General features: G+C 41.7%; 1 protein-coding gene across 1 annotated transcript in view; it reads left to right on the forward strand.

Moving 5' to 3' along the window:
• Window positions 1–742: 742 nt before the first annotated feature.
• LOC121422330 (evolutionarily conserved signaling intermediate in Toll pathway, mitochondrial-like) overlaps window positions 743–14,647 on the forward strand; it is a 28,503-nt gene continuing 14,598 nt past the window's right edge. Inside the window, 2 exon segments of the mRNA XM_041617297.1 lie at window positions 743–769; window positions 1,923–1,924. The gene's annotated coding sequence lies outside the window, so the exon portion shown is untranslated.

Below are 14,647 nucleotides of genomic sequence, written 5' to 3' on the forward strand. Positions count from 1 at the left end.
TGATAAGGTGATGATGATGATAAGGATGATGCTGGTGGTGATGATAATGATGATGGTGGTGGTGGTGGTATTATTGATGATAATGGTGATGATCTGGAGTGTATGAGCTCAAACGCATGGAATTAAAGGCCATAGGCTTGTAATATAACCCAACATTAGACATTTGCATTTGAGCCCCTAAAAATGTAATTTCTTATAAATTTTGTCATTCATTAACTTTTGAAAGATGTCAGCTAAATAGAAATGACGTTGATACTGTGTTGAAAAATCAACCACTTCCAGAAAAAAAACTTTCATCTAATAAAGAGTGCTTGCATGGATATTCTTAAGTTAAAAAATATGCATTTTTTTTTGGGGGGGGGGTAGACCAAAAGCTTCGGTCTCTGTTATGGTTGTTCAGCTGAACTCCGTTGGCTTCACTCACCAAATACAGATGTGTACGAGGAGAAATTAAAAAAAAAAGGTTAAAAAACTGCTCGAAACAGACGGCTGCCAGCTGTCTGGGGGGGGGGGTGCCTGGCAATTTACACATTTTTCATTCTGAAATATGCATCATATATCCCAAACTTGCCTCACAATTTTTTTTTCACTTGTCATCCCCTCATGATTCCTGAAATGAAATTTTAAAAACTTAGCTTTGCTGCAGCTAGCGAATAATTGATTGCGCACGATCCGAATTAAAAGGGGAAGGATATCGGGGGGACGAATTGAATTAAGGAGATGGTACCGGTACCGCAGCAAAACACAGCAATTGGCAAAGCCAAATAGGGTAAATATTTCTACTTATTTATGTTTATTTGTGTAAAAATTATATGTCTTACCATGCTGCAATATGAGATCCTCATACATGTGGTCAACAAAGTCAGACAAGACTTTCCCTTCCACTGTTTTCATCGTTTACGTTAGGCCTAGAATACCGGTAAGGCTGCGCGGTTTGGTCCCATCAATGGTTTTTGGTGTTGTGGGCAAAAGTTTGGGCGCTCATGCAGTTTCGCACCAGCCACTCACATGTATTGCTAACACAGCACAGGGAGCGTCGGACCGCGTAGCGGTCCGCCGCCCAGGAGCTTAGGTCTAACGAGTGGCAGTTTCCTGACATCTGGGCCCAAACTGGAACCTCAAAAAAACGAAAAGTTCTCTCCTACCCCAGTCTCGATCGGCCATTTTGTTACGATTCATAACAAAAATGGCCGATCGAGACAGGGGTAGAAGGAGAGAACTTTTCGTTTTTTTTTGTATTTCATTATATGAAATCTTTGTAATTGTATTCAAATCAAGTTTTTGTTGGGGTGGACTTGTCCTTTAAAGAGGAGCGGCGATACTCGATAAGCAAATGGTGCGATTCTAAATCAAGTCCTTCCGTAGTATTATAAAGCCGTTGCCTATGGTTGCTTACAAAATTAAAAAATGTTTTTCAGTTGCATTCAGAGAATATTATTCCTAACTTTTCATCAATTGAATAACTTGTATTAAACGTTATTAACTTGTTTTCAATGCACCGTAACAATTGAAAGCATTGCTCTTTCAGCAGGGACGTTGCTGAAATTGATCAATATTTTTTTCCAAAAGTCACAAGATTGACTTATTTGCAGAATTTCGACACATTCTGACAAATTCTAGTGGTTTATTTTTTCTGGGTATATTTGGTTGCTAACCTTGAACCCTGACTCTGATATATTTTCCTTCCATAGTATCGCACCTCAATTTATTGCTATTGATAATACAACAGTGTTGAATTATTATTGCAATAAATTGAGGGCAGTATTGCATAAATTTATTTTACAGGCGTTAAAGAAAATTACGATGTTTCAACTTACCCCATGTTCCAACTAACCCTTGTCTCCCCTACTAAGATTATGAAGATGATTTGATATTTTAGTCCAAAACTTTGCTAATACCGGGAGTGTATAATATGCAACCAGATGTATATTCGTTAGACCTTAAACCACTACCGGTAAATATAATTTTCAATGTATAAATACAGTTTGTCAATACCTTTGTTTAACGTTTAAATGTTTACGCCACAAAAATTTGATTATTTTCATCTTATATATGAAATATGAAATATTTTTATTTTCACTTCATTGTCATGTGAAATGAAGTTTCATTCCTCCCTGAACACGTGGAATTCCATTATTTTAACATTTTGTGCTTCAGGCAATGAGGTCCTAATCATCAAATTCGTAAATATTGAAATATTGTATAATTCAAACAATAAAAAACAAAAGAAATAGTGAGTGAGTGACGTCATCGACTCTCTCATTTGGACGTAACTGGCTCGTTCATATAACTATTTTGTTGAAAATAAGCGAAACTTTGAAATGTCATAACTTTCTTATTTTACATCCGATTTTCTATTGATTTAAATCAACATTTTTCTGAGGTGGACTTGACCTTTAAATGGGGGTATCATCATCCTTTTTTTGCGTACACCTACTCCATGTCTCAACTTCTTTTGCCTAGTAATAATAATAATAATAACAGGATGATAGTAGTAATAATGATGATGATAAATTAAATATCTTAATTCAGTGACTCGAAGATCACTGAATGTGAGGGTTTCTCAGTTAAGCAGTTACAAGTTTTAGGGCAGTCAAGCAGGAATGACACCGCATCACTGCAAAACTTAATAGGACAACTGTTACAGTCACTAACTGTCCCTGATCGGATTCATAAAGATCATCTTCCTTGGGTTTTTCCTTGCAATCAATGACAGTATCGTAGTCGAGATGGATATCCCGGTGCACATACAGCATTATGAGGGCGTTTAGTCGCCGTTCGGACATCTGACTTCGGAATTTGTTCTTGATGTACTTCAGCGCAGAGTGGGCACGTTTCACAGATGCACTAGTAGTTTGAATAGTAAGTAATATATGGAGGATATGGGTGATGTTCGGAAACATCTTCCCATGGTCTAGCTCATCCAATCTTTGTAGTGTTGCACTGATCCCACTTGGAATGTCATTGCTGTTATGCAAGTAGGACTTCCAGGTGAGTACTTCATGGGAAAAGGCAAAGGGGACTGGCATCTTGTCACAGAAATGAGTGAAAATCAAAACCTCTTCTTCATCGGTTAGCTTCGAGTGTATTCAGGAAGAAGAAGCAACGCCTTGACACACATGTGGTTAATACCTTGGAATCAGCATTCCAACTGACTGATCATGCAATCAATGAACTGTCTTTCGCCAGTAAACTTTGGGTGTATCAGAATCAATGTTGCCTCGCAGAGTCTGTCGTCCGCATACACGAGGTTTCTTAATCTCCTCTGGAGACATTTCCTGGGTTTTTCTGAAGATCTTCCCAAGTTCGATTTCCGCATTGGAATGCTCTTCTTGTAGCCTTGATTTGACTTCTTTAATCATCTCATACGCTTTCACTACCTTCGTAGGAGGCGCGATAGCTCAGTCGGTAGAGCGGGGATTCGTATTCCGGTGACCCGGGTTCGTTCCCACTTGGTGCACTAGTGCCCTTTGGTGAGACATTAATCCTCAGTACCAGGTCCTTCGGAGAGGACCTTAAGCCGTCGGTCCTCTGGTTGCTTGCTTACAAGCATTCATGCTTTCTTAGCAATCAGGTATATAATCACTACCACCACCATGTTTGTTCCTTGAAGCTTCCTGGCAATGGGATGTGTGTATCCAAGAATCCTACAACAAACTTGGAAGGTGACAAGGAACTGTGACTCTTGCAGTTGCTTCAGAAGTCCGGTTGCCTCCAAGTGTGAGTTCGGGTCCAATTGCCTTCTCTTCGCTCACTGATGTACTGTAGGCACATCAATATGTGCGGATAAAGGCTATCAAGGTCATCGTATGCCTTATGCCGTTCAACCCATCTTGTTTCGCACAGAGGTTTCACCTTCTTTCTCATCAGTTCGTAATCCTTCCGGTCTACGTTGCGCTTGATTATCCCTTCTAAGAACCGTTGTCGCTTCGGGGAGTAGAAGAAAAACTTCCCTAGTTGGAGCAGAAATGCAGTGTTGTGAACCTGTTGTACTTTTGAAGCTTTGGTAAAAGTTAGGTTGAGATCATGTGAGGCACAATGAAAGTACTCAGCTTTATCGTTCCCGGTTTTCTTCTTGAAGTTGGCTGCTGCTCCGTTTGTTTTACCTGTCATGTTTCTGGCACCATCATAGGTTTGAGCTCTGCACATAAGTCATAGAGACATTTAATCCTAATTTGCTCAACCTGGAAATAAACTTGTCGGAAATCGCATCCCCAGTAATTTCTACAAGCTGGGCATAGGATACAAGTCGCTCAATTGCCCTGAAATCCTTGGTGTAGCGGAGTACAATACCGAGTTGTTCCCAATTGGCACTGTCGTTAACCTCATCTGCCACGACAGCAAAGTATGGTCCATGCGACTGATCTCTGACTTCCTGAATGATTGCTGATTGAATCTCGTCACAAATGCATTCAAGAAAATCATTCTGACTCGTTTTGGAGGTGTATGTAGAATTATTGTTGCATGTAATTTGATGTGCCTTCAGAATGTCATCTTTCTTTGCAAGAAGCTGTAAAAGGGCAACAAAGTTTCCTTTCGTGACAGCATCTTCATCGATGGTTCCGTCATCGCAAGTCCTCTTAGAGCTTGACCTTGGCGACCTAAGTATTCAGTCGTGCCAAGAATTGATCTCAGTACTTCCCTGTTTTTGGAAATATGTACCTGTCGTTCCGTACTTATTTGGGAATCTATACGAAACTTTGGATTTACGTGAGTTAACATGAATGATGTCATGCACTGCTGAGAATCTCTATGGTAGGTGGTTTTTGAATGAGACGCAATTTATTCTCGGGCTTTCCTCCAATTCGAAAAGGGTTCCTCTATGAACTTGGAAAATCGTCTTCCTCAATCAGCTTTGCATGGAAACATAACACAGCACAAGCAAAATATTCCATTAGTGGACTTGGAATATGCTATAAATGGGAACTTGTCAAACCATTCATGCCGAGCACGATGAATGGATTCATTCTTACGACCGTCTTTGAATTTTCTTGTAGGGAAAACGAATGCTTCGTGAGGCTTCCGGTTCTCTATAAATTGAGACTTCATTTCATCTGTAAGGCTCTTGATTGTTCCATCAGCAACATTGGCAATGTCTTGGTTAGCGGGAACTTCGACATCTGCAGAGAAATTATATGAAAAGATGAAATAAAATTATGAGAGTTTGAGCCACATTTAGGAATTCGTAATAGTAATTATAATAATATAATAGTAGTAGTAATAATAATAATAATAATAATAATAATAATAATAATAATAATAATAATAATAATAATAATAATATAATAATAATAATAATAATAATAATAATAATAATGATAATAATAATAATAATGGATTTTAAAGACGGCTTGACGATTTAAAATGATTTATTAGCGGGCTAGCAAAATACACATTTTAGTTTGTTTTGATTTTGAAAGGGGGCGTGGTTGCCCGAGAAAGGGCTCGTGACCCGACCCGTAAAGGGCGGGGCAGCGCTTTTTGGCGCCCGCGCCAAAGAATTTGGGCACAATGCCAGACATTTGCCGCGGTTGAGCTATGCGCGGATAAAAGTGCGGGGAATGCTTCATTTTCGTTTTGGCTTTCAATGAAGAGAGATGACGGTGCATGTGTAAAGCGTGCTTACAAAATTTTTTGAAAATTTTCTTTCGGCACTGGCAACTAGGCCTAGGTGGCAGATATTTCGACATTTGTCTAGCTACCTATACCGGATATCTACACAAAGGATTCATACTTTTATTGGATTATACAGACGCTGATTTCAGTTTTTTACTGTCTTCAGACTTCAGCCTCAGGAATTGTTGCCGTAGAACTAAGACTAAGTTAGCTGTGCCGATTTGTGGACCTAAAAGATTCAGTTTGCAACTTCAGGATTGAATTTTTTCTTGGCGGTTCGCTTGATTGAACTTTGGAGGTGATTGCATCCAGGATTCATTGGACTTGGGCTGAGTGACGGAGCTTCGAGTCTAACTCTAGTTTCGCGAGTTGATCATGCCAAAGGTTAAGGCCAAGAAAATAACGACCGCAGGTGCGAGGAAGGGAGATGACACACCGAAGAGGAGGCCGGGTCGGCCGAGAGGTCCACGGGCGACGTCAACCCCCGCAAGTGTGGATCTGGGGCTGGGAGGCGGCAACAACGGGCCAGGAAGGAGCGGTGAGTTAAATCCCTCTCAGTCTCAAGTTGTCGATGTTGATGAAAAAAGTGGTAGGCCTAGGTCTAAAGTTGGTGATAAAATGGCAGAGCTAGATCTAGATCTAGTGGGGCGGGAAGGCCAGGCGCCCGTGGGCAGATCTATTGCTTGGCATGAGATAGTAGCACAGGAGTCGGATACCGGTAGCTCGGGGCAGGCTCAGCCAGCAGTTTCAGTGCCGGCGCGGTCGGCAGGGGTAGCCGAAGATCTAGGCCTAGATCTAGTGGAGGTCGGTGTTGAGAGATCTGAGCCCCAGGCGCCTAGGCTTTCTGCCGTGTTGGGGGCACCGGAACCATTTATTAGCGCATGCGACCCACTAGGTGTGGAAGTGGCTATCTCACTGAAGGAAAAAATTTGGGCAAGTGAATATATAGATTTGGGAGTGCTCCTTAAGCATAATAATGCACGTGATGAGTTTGGGGCCTTGAGTGTAGGTGACACCACTTTGAGTTTGTGTCAATCGGGATCTGGTCTTGGTTTGCAACTTCAACCTCAATCAAAGGCTAAGAAAATCATGTCGGTAGAGCAGTGGACTTCGGTGTTTCTAGTATTTGCCTCAATTTACGCTGAGAAGCACATTGAAAGGAGCAGGGAGCTCATGAAATATATGGATTTGATAAGGCATGCAGCCCGTGCGTTTGCAGGTTATGGCTGGCGTGACTATGACACTCAGTTTAGGAGCAAGCAGGCGCGTTTACCCGGGCGATCCTGGGCGAGCGTCGACGCCGAGTTGTGGTTGATGCTGGTGGCCTCTAATGGTCCGCGGCAGCGCCACAATTTACCCCATGCCCCTCGCCATCAGTTCTACAGAGGGGAGTACGGCGCGAGAAAATCTTTTCCCTTCGGAGGAAAGGGACCCGGAGCCAATGGCACACCCAGCCGAGGCGTGTGCTTTGCCTTTAATAGAGGCAAGTGCATGCGAGGCAAAGCTTGCATCTATGAGCACAAGTGTTCCCGCTGCCAGGCGACAGGTCATGGGGCTAAGCAGTGTAGCCAAGGGCGGGCCGGTTCCAGTCCCGCTGGCAGTAAATAGGTCTACGGCTAGTGCGGTGTCGTCTATTGCTCCGACCCCTATTAAGTTAGCACGTTTGGTGCCCATGTTAGCTACTTATCCTAATCAGGAGCATGCTCAGTGCTTGTATAATGGTTTTAAGTTTGGTTTTTCATTACATTTTGAAGGGGACAGGGTCCCATTGGTTGTTAAAAACCTGAAATCAGCATTCGAACACATGGATACGTTGAAAAAGAAATTGAGGGATGAAATAGACTTAGGTAGGATAGTTGGGCCTTTTGTTGTTCCTCCCTTCGAGAATATGAGGTGTTCACCAGTGGGGTTGGTGCCCAAAAAGGCCCCAGGGGAGTTCCGTATGATTCAACATTTATCGGCACCCAGGGGAAATTCAGTTAATGATGGCATACCGGAGGGGCAGTGTACAGTAACATATTCGTCCTTTGATTCGGCGGTAGATATTGTGACGCAATTGGGGCGGGGTGCCCTTATGGGAAAGACTGACATTAAGTCAGCTTTCAGGCTCTTGCCTGTTCACCCAAAAGATTTTGAGTTGCTTGGGATGTATATAGATGGTCGTTACTATTTTGATCGTTGTTTGCCGATGGGCTGCGCAGTTTCTTGTTCCACTTTTGAATGTTTTAGTACTTTTTTAGAGTTTTGCGCGAGAAAAGTTGCGAAGTCGCAAAATATTGTCCATTATTTGGATGATTTCTTTTTTGCAGGCGGCCCTGCCTCGGAGGATTGCAGGCGGGCAATGCATTGTTTTGAAGCAATTTGCGAACGATTTGGGGTGCCCATAGCGCGAGAAAAAACGGAAGGCCCGACCACACAGTTGTCATATCTTGGGCTGGTAATAGATAGCGTTTCTCAGCAGGTTCGGGTACCGGAGGACAAAATTGAGAAATTAGTAGGGAAATTAAATTGGGCGGTACAGAAACAAAAAATTTCCCTAAGAGACATTCAGTCGATTGTAGGTAGTCTAAACTTTGTATGTAAGGCAATTGCTCCAGGGCGAGCATTCATGAGACGGCTCATTGACTTAACTAAGAGCGTTAAGCGTCCTTTTCACATGGTTAGGTTGACGAGAGGGGCTAAGGCTGACTTGCGGGTTTGGTTGGAGTTCCTGGCACATTTTAATGGTCAAGTTTTCTTCCGGGCTCCAGGCTGGTTTGGAAGCGAGGAAATTCAGTTTTTCACTGATGCGGCGGCTGGCATTGGTTTTGGAATTTTCTTTGGAGGCAGGTGGGCTCAATCCAGGTGGCCTGCTGATTTCCAGGCCGGTAGGAGGTCTATAGCTTTTTTAGAGCTATTCCCTATTTGGGTAGGCTTGGAGATTTGGGGCATGGAGCTAAAGGACAAGAATATATTGTTTAATTGTGATAATCAGGCCGTGGTGGCAGTACTTAACAAGCAGTCGGCGCTATGCCCTGATATTATGGTTTTGGTGAGGAAGGTGGTGATTATATGTTTAAGCAATAATATAGTGTTGAGGGCTAGGCATGTACATGGATGTGATAATGGTATAGCTGATGCACTATCTCGATTTCAGATGCCGAGGTTCCATGCGTTAGCACCGGGGGCCGCCCGGGAGGGCGTGGAGGTTCCAGTCCGTCTTTGGAAGAGCTGGCTATCGAGAGAAGTCGACTGCTGATGGCTTCTAGGGCAGCTCGAACACACACAACTTACTCTATTGCCTTGGGGGCATACGTGAGATTTTGTAAAGTGTACGGATACGACCCCCAGCTACCCCCTAATGTAGAATGGGTGGCGCAGTTCATTTCTTATTTATCCTTTATGGGATATGCAGGGTCTACTATTCAAACATACATATCTGGGTTGGCATTTTATATGAGTTCATCTGGGCTAAAGGATGTGACCAAGAGTTTTGTGATTACAAGGTTAATTGAAGGGTGTAGGCGAAGTACTTTGAGAAGAGATGCTAGGCATCCAATCACATTGTCTGTGTTAAATAGAATGCTCGCCTACTTGAGGCATGTTTGTGGTAGTCATTACGATGTTTTGATGTACTCTGCTGCTTTTTCAGTGGCATTTTATGGTTTGTTGAGAGTTAGTGAGTTGACAGTAGAGTCCAGGCATAGATGTGAGTCTATTCTGCAGCACACAGATGTTAGGGTCACTGGCGATGCACCGCATCGCAGGGTGGAATTATTCCTAAGGAAGTCAAAGACTGACCAGCGGGGAAATGGGTGCACCATTTCGATACCAGAGTTGGGGACAGTTAGCTGCCCTGTGATGGCGGTTATTCGTTATTTAGAAATCCGCCCAAAGAATGGTGGAGCCTTCTTTTGTTCATATGGTGCTCTCCCGCTAACTAGGCGTGAATTTGGAAACATGATAAAACGATGTTTGACATACGGGGATATGCCGGCGGCAATGTTTTCATCGCATTCCTTTCGTATTGGGGCGGCTACGACCGCTGCCATGGCCGTTGCTCGGATGAGGAAATCCAACGCATGGGGCGTTGGGTTTCGAGTGCACATCGGAGATATATAAGACTCGACATGGTTAAGTAAAAAAAATAAAAAAAAAAAAAAAAAAAAAGAACGAAAATATATATGAAATGATGATTTTAGGTTATTTGACATTTTGACCAAAATCAGGTGTAAGTTATCTTCCAATAATGTCACAACGCGTTTACTTTACACGAGGACATGTGCTTTAATCAAAGCCGTGGCCGATGGGTTGTTGGATATTTGGGTGTATAATTCTCAATATATCTGCTTACATGGTATTGTTTTATTTTATTCAGCCCTATTCAGAAGCAGGGTGGTATGTTCAGTGCCAAGAGGCTTGTTTACAAAGGAGCCCTTGTTACAGTATACATTATACATTATACATTATGCATCATATATTATACATTATACATTATACTTTATTACATTCTTTATACAAAATGAAGAAAGAGATGGTACTATATTGATGGGAATGTGTTTATACGTTATACATTATACATTATACCTTATACATTTTACGTTATACATTATACCTTATACATTTTACATTATACATTATACATTATTATAAATTGATTGGAATGTGCTCAGACATTATACATTATACATTATTATATATTGGTTGGAATGTGTTTATACATTATACATTATTACATTATACAAAAGGAAGAAAGGGATAGTACTATATTGATTGGAAGGTGTTTGGAACATCAGATTGATCATAACGACCCCCCCCCCCCCCCCCCTGTACATGTTGATATCAATATACATGTATCATCAAAATAACTCTGGGCTTAATATTGAATGAGTAAGTGCGGGTTTAATGATATCACACAATTACGAGCATTCTGCTTTTTAGAGAGAATGTTACAACGGTATAATGACGTGTTTAATATCAATGCTTTCAGGATTAAGGGGAGGGGTCAAAAATGTGATTACATACATTGTATCTTGGAGGGGAAAACCCCGTGATGAAGGGGTGGTGAAGGGTAGCAGACCTTTCAGGGGGAAATTTTCATACTTCAAAATTCTGCCCAGCCCTCTTTTCTTGTTTTCTATTACAGGACCTGTGGTGTGGTCATAGGGGACTCGATAGTGTTTTGGGCACATCGCAGGGCGAAGAACACCGGCGAGGCTGACCTTGGACTTGGAACGTCGGTCCGCTGGTTGGGGAAAAGGGGGCTACGAATTGAAGGGGTAAGCGATTGGTTAGATAAGATGGGTCGGAGTGAACCAAAGCCTTCAGTAGTAGTATTGCATGTAGGAACGAATGACATTGAGGCACTGTCCAAGAAGAAGCTGGCTAGTTTGACGTATAGACTTTTTGACGCCAATAAGGACAAATTTCAAATAGTGTGGTCGGACATTTTGGAGAGGGTTTGGTACCCCGCTGGCTGTACAGGAGATCAAGGTAAATTGGACTTAAAGAGAAGGGCGGCCAATAGGTACGCCAAGGCTTTAGCTGCAAGATTTCATGGTAAAGCCATACCGCATCCATCAATATCCCATAATGACATTTCGCTGTACAGAACTGATGGCCTACATCTGGCCGATGAAGGGTTGGACAGATTTATCAGTGAGTTAAAAGTTGGTCTTTCATATCTTCGTTGAGTATGTATTTATACATTTTACCTTAGTCGCTCCGGCGTGACCGACTCCAGACCGTCCGATCCGATAGTATGAATAAGGGTTTTGGCTGGTCTGGAGCCGGTTTCACCAGTGTGTCTATGCTTTCATAATGTATCATTTGTTGTTATTTAGCTGCTCATGCATTTACGTTCAATGTATGCATGCATTAAATCATGTTGGGGTCAGTTATGGATAACCTAGATATACATTGTAATGGAGGAATGAGCAATGTTCCCTGGTACCCCCCCCCCCCCCTGGTAAAAGCACTAAGGATGATAACGTTGGTGAATACTAGTAGAATGATCCTGTAATGGTTGCTAAGATTTATTGAATATCTTGGTAGATACGAGTAAAATTTTGACGTGTTTGTTGGCGGTCGATCATATATAAATAAATTATATATTCTCGTGTGGCGGTAATTTGGCAATTAGGCCACCTGAAACACGTATTTTCCAAGAATAATTGGGTATTTCTGGTCATGCCAGGGCAGGCATGTGGATTTTAATCAATTATGTTATGTTATTATGTAAGTTGCAGGTCCCCACTCGTTACCTAGGTGAGGGGGACCTATTTGTACATACAAATGTTTGAGAACGCTGTTAAACTGAAATAATTGTGTCATGCTTAAAGTTTAATCTTAGCCTGACCTGATCTTAAAGGCGGGCAGGCTGGTCTATAGTCATGGGCATTCATATATCTCTATATGCTATATTTATGTCATCTGTAATCCACCGATAGCTCATAATTAATAGCTGTGCTGGGATTCCGGTCCGGCTAGCAGGGAACCAGTGGGAAAACAGCCATGAATTTTAAACATTGAAGAACTTACGAGGGGGGCCTTCTAGCCGGGGGTTTAACCCCTCTCCGAGGAGCTTATTAAACAAGGGTATCGGTTGGTTACAGACATTATCGGTATATGTATATGTGATGATATTCATACACTGTACACAAAAAGCAGAATTGGTAAAGATGCACATTCATCTCTATTTTCATTAAAGCCACGACAAATCGCAATTCACTTGTTCTTGTTGTTTTGTTAGCCGTGAATAATGGATTTTAAAGACGGCTTGACGATTTAAAATGATTTATTAGCGGGCTAGCAAAATACACATTTTAGTTTGTTTTGATTTTGAAAGGGGGCGTGGTTGCCCGAGAAAGGGCTCGTGACCCGACCCGTAAAGGGCGGGGCAGCGCTTTTTGGCGCCCGCGCCAAAGAATTTGGGCACAATGCCAGACATTTGCCGCGGTTGAGCTATGCGCGGATAAAAGTGCGGGGAATGCTTCATTTTCGTTTTGGCTTTCAATGAAGAGAGATGACGGTGCATGTGTAAAGCGTGCTTACAAAATTCCCACCTCCTCCCCATTACCATCCTCTAGTTATAATTAAGGGGGATGTTGACATATATATCGTGGGGGGATTCTTGCATATTATGGATATGGTTGTGTATTTATTGTCCTTGTGCATTCTTAATGTTATTTTGTTTATTTAGTTTTTGTTTGCAAGGAAGAAGTCAATTCGAAATTACTATGAAGCAGGTTATGCCTCAAACGTTCATGTGAGTTGTCATAAAAATCCAAGTTATGGATGGTTATAGAAAAAATCTGGGGATTGAAATTATAATTTTCTCAGGTCATTTGAGAAGAAATGTTTATGAATTCATAATTTCTATGTATGTTTTATTTTCCTCTACCATGAGCATTATATATGAAGAAATGTTTGATAAGATTGCATAGGCTTCATTTCAGATAAAGTTATTTCTCGGGTCTGCATCGGACTCCTTAGGAATTAGACGGAAGTATTGTCCCAATTTTTAGGCTTCTTCAAGTTCAGCCGAATGTTCAGGTCTTTAGGCGTAGTATGTTGGTATACTTATGTGAATTTGTATGGTAATTTTGTCATGGTGTATTTATTATTAATACTGCCCACCTTTGGTATAGGAAGCAGCTCACGCATCAGTCAGATTTGAGTTATGGTTTTTAAATATCTGTTGTGTGCTGCCCGTTCAGGCAGAAATTGTGAAGAAATGATCGTTTTGGGGAAAGATATTGAAGAAAATATTATTTAGTTTAATTGCATTGATGTATATGTTAATGACGAACACGCATTGGTCATTTACAACGAGTGATACTTTCGTACCTTGCTTCCCTTTGCCAGAGTATGGCCATATTAGTGAATTTCGTTTGGTGAAACAAATTTCTTTCTGAATTCAATTTCCTTTATTAAAGTTCCTTTAAGGGGCTCAATATTTTCAGTGGGATGAAAATTGGATACCTATAGTTGGCTTGAATACCAGCAGTAGTTGATCTTGGCAAAGTGTGATTAGGGGGGGGGGGGGGGGGTACAAGTACTTTTGCATTTATATTTTCCAGGGAAGTTGTATTTGTTGAATCTATATGATACTCTATAATGAATGGTGTATGAAGTAGTTGGAGGGTGATGGTATACTTTTCATGGTTAATTTCAGAATCTAGGCAGAGCCTAGGCTGATAGAAGAGCGTAACACGAATCCAAATTCGAGGGTGTTTGACCTGGTCGCACACCAATCCTAACAACGATCGTCGTGCATAAGTGGGCCGTAAGGGAATTTTATCCTCCTGTCCTATTTTGGCCAGTGGGCAGGCGGGTTTTCGCCCTTACTCGTTTTTGGGAGGAGTGTTGACGCCTTGTGTGTTGTTGAAAAACAAGCAGTTGAAGTTCTGGGGGCATGATTTCAGTAAGAGGCGCATTATTAAAGTACCTCCTTTTTTCCTTTCCATGCCAGGGCAGGCATGTGGATTTTAATCAATTATGTTATGTTATTATGTAAGTTGCAGGTCCCCACTCGTTACCTAGGTGAGGGGGACCTATTTGTACATACAAATGTTTGAGAACGCTGTTAAACTGAAATAATTGTGTCATGCTTAAAGTTTAATCTTAGCCTGACCTGATCTTAAAGGCGGGCAGGCTGGTCTATAGTCATGGGCATTCATATATCTCTATATGCTATATTTATGTCATCTGTAATCCACCGATAGCTCATAATTAATAGCTGTGCTGGGATTCCGGTCCGGCTAGCAGGGAACCAGTGGGAAAACAGCCATGAATTTTAAACATTGAAGAACTTACGAGGGGGGCCTTCTAGCCGGGGGTTTAACCCCTCTCCGAGGAGCTTATTAAACAAGGGTATCGGTTGGTTACAGACATTATCGGTATATGTATATGTGATGATATTCATACACTGTACACAAAAAGCAGAATTGGTAAAGATGCACATTCATCTCTATTTTCATTAAAGCCACGACAAATCGCAATTCACTTGTTCTTGTTGTTTTGTTAGCCGTGAATAATAATAATAATTATA

Source organism: Lytechinus variegatus, chromosome 10 (assembly GCF_018143015.1).
Source record: "Lytechinus variegatus isolate NC3 chromosome 10, Lvar_3.0, whole genome shotgun sequence".
Lineage (NCBI taxonomy): Eukaryota > Metazoa > Echinodermata > Echinoidea > Temnopleuroida > Toxopneustidae > Lytechinus > Lytechinus variegatus.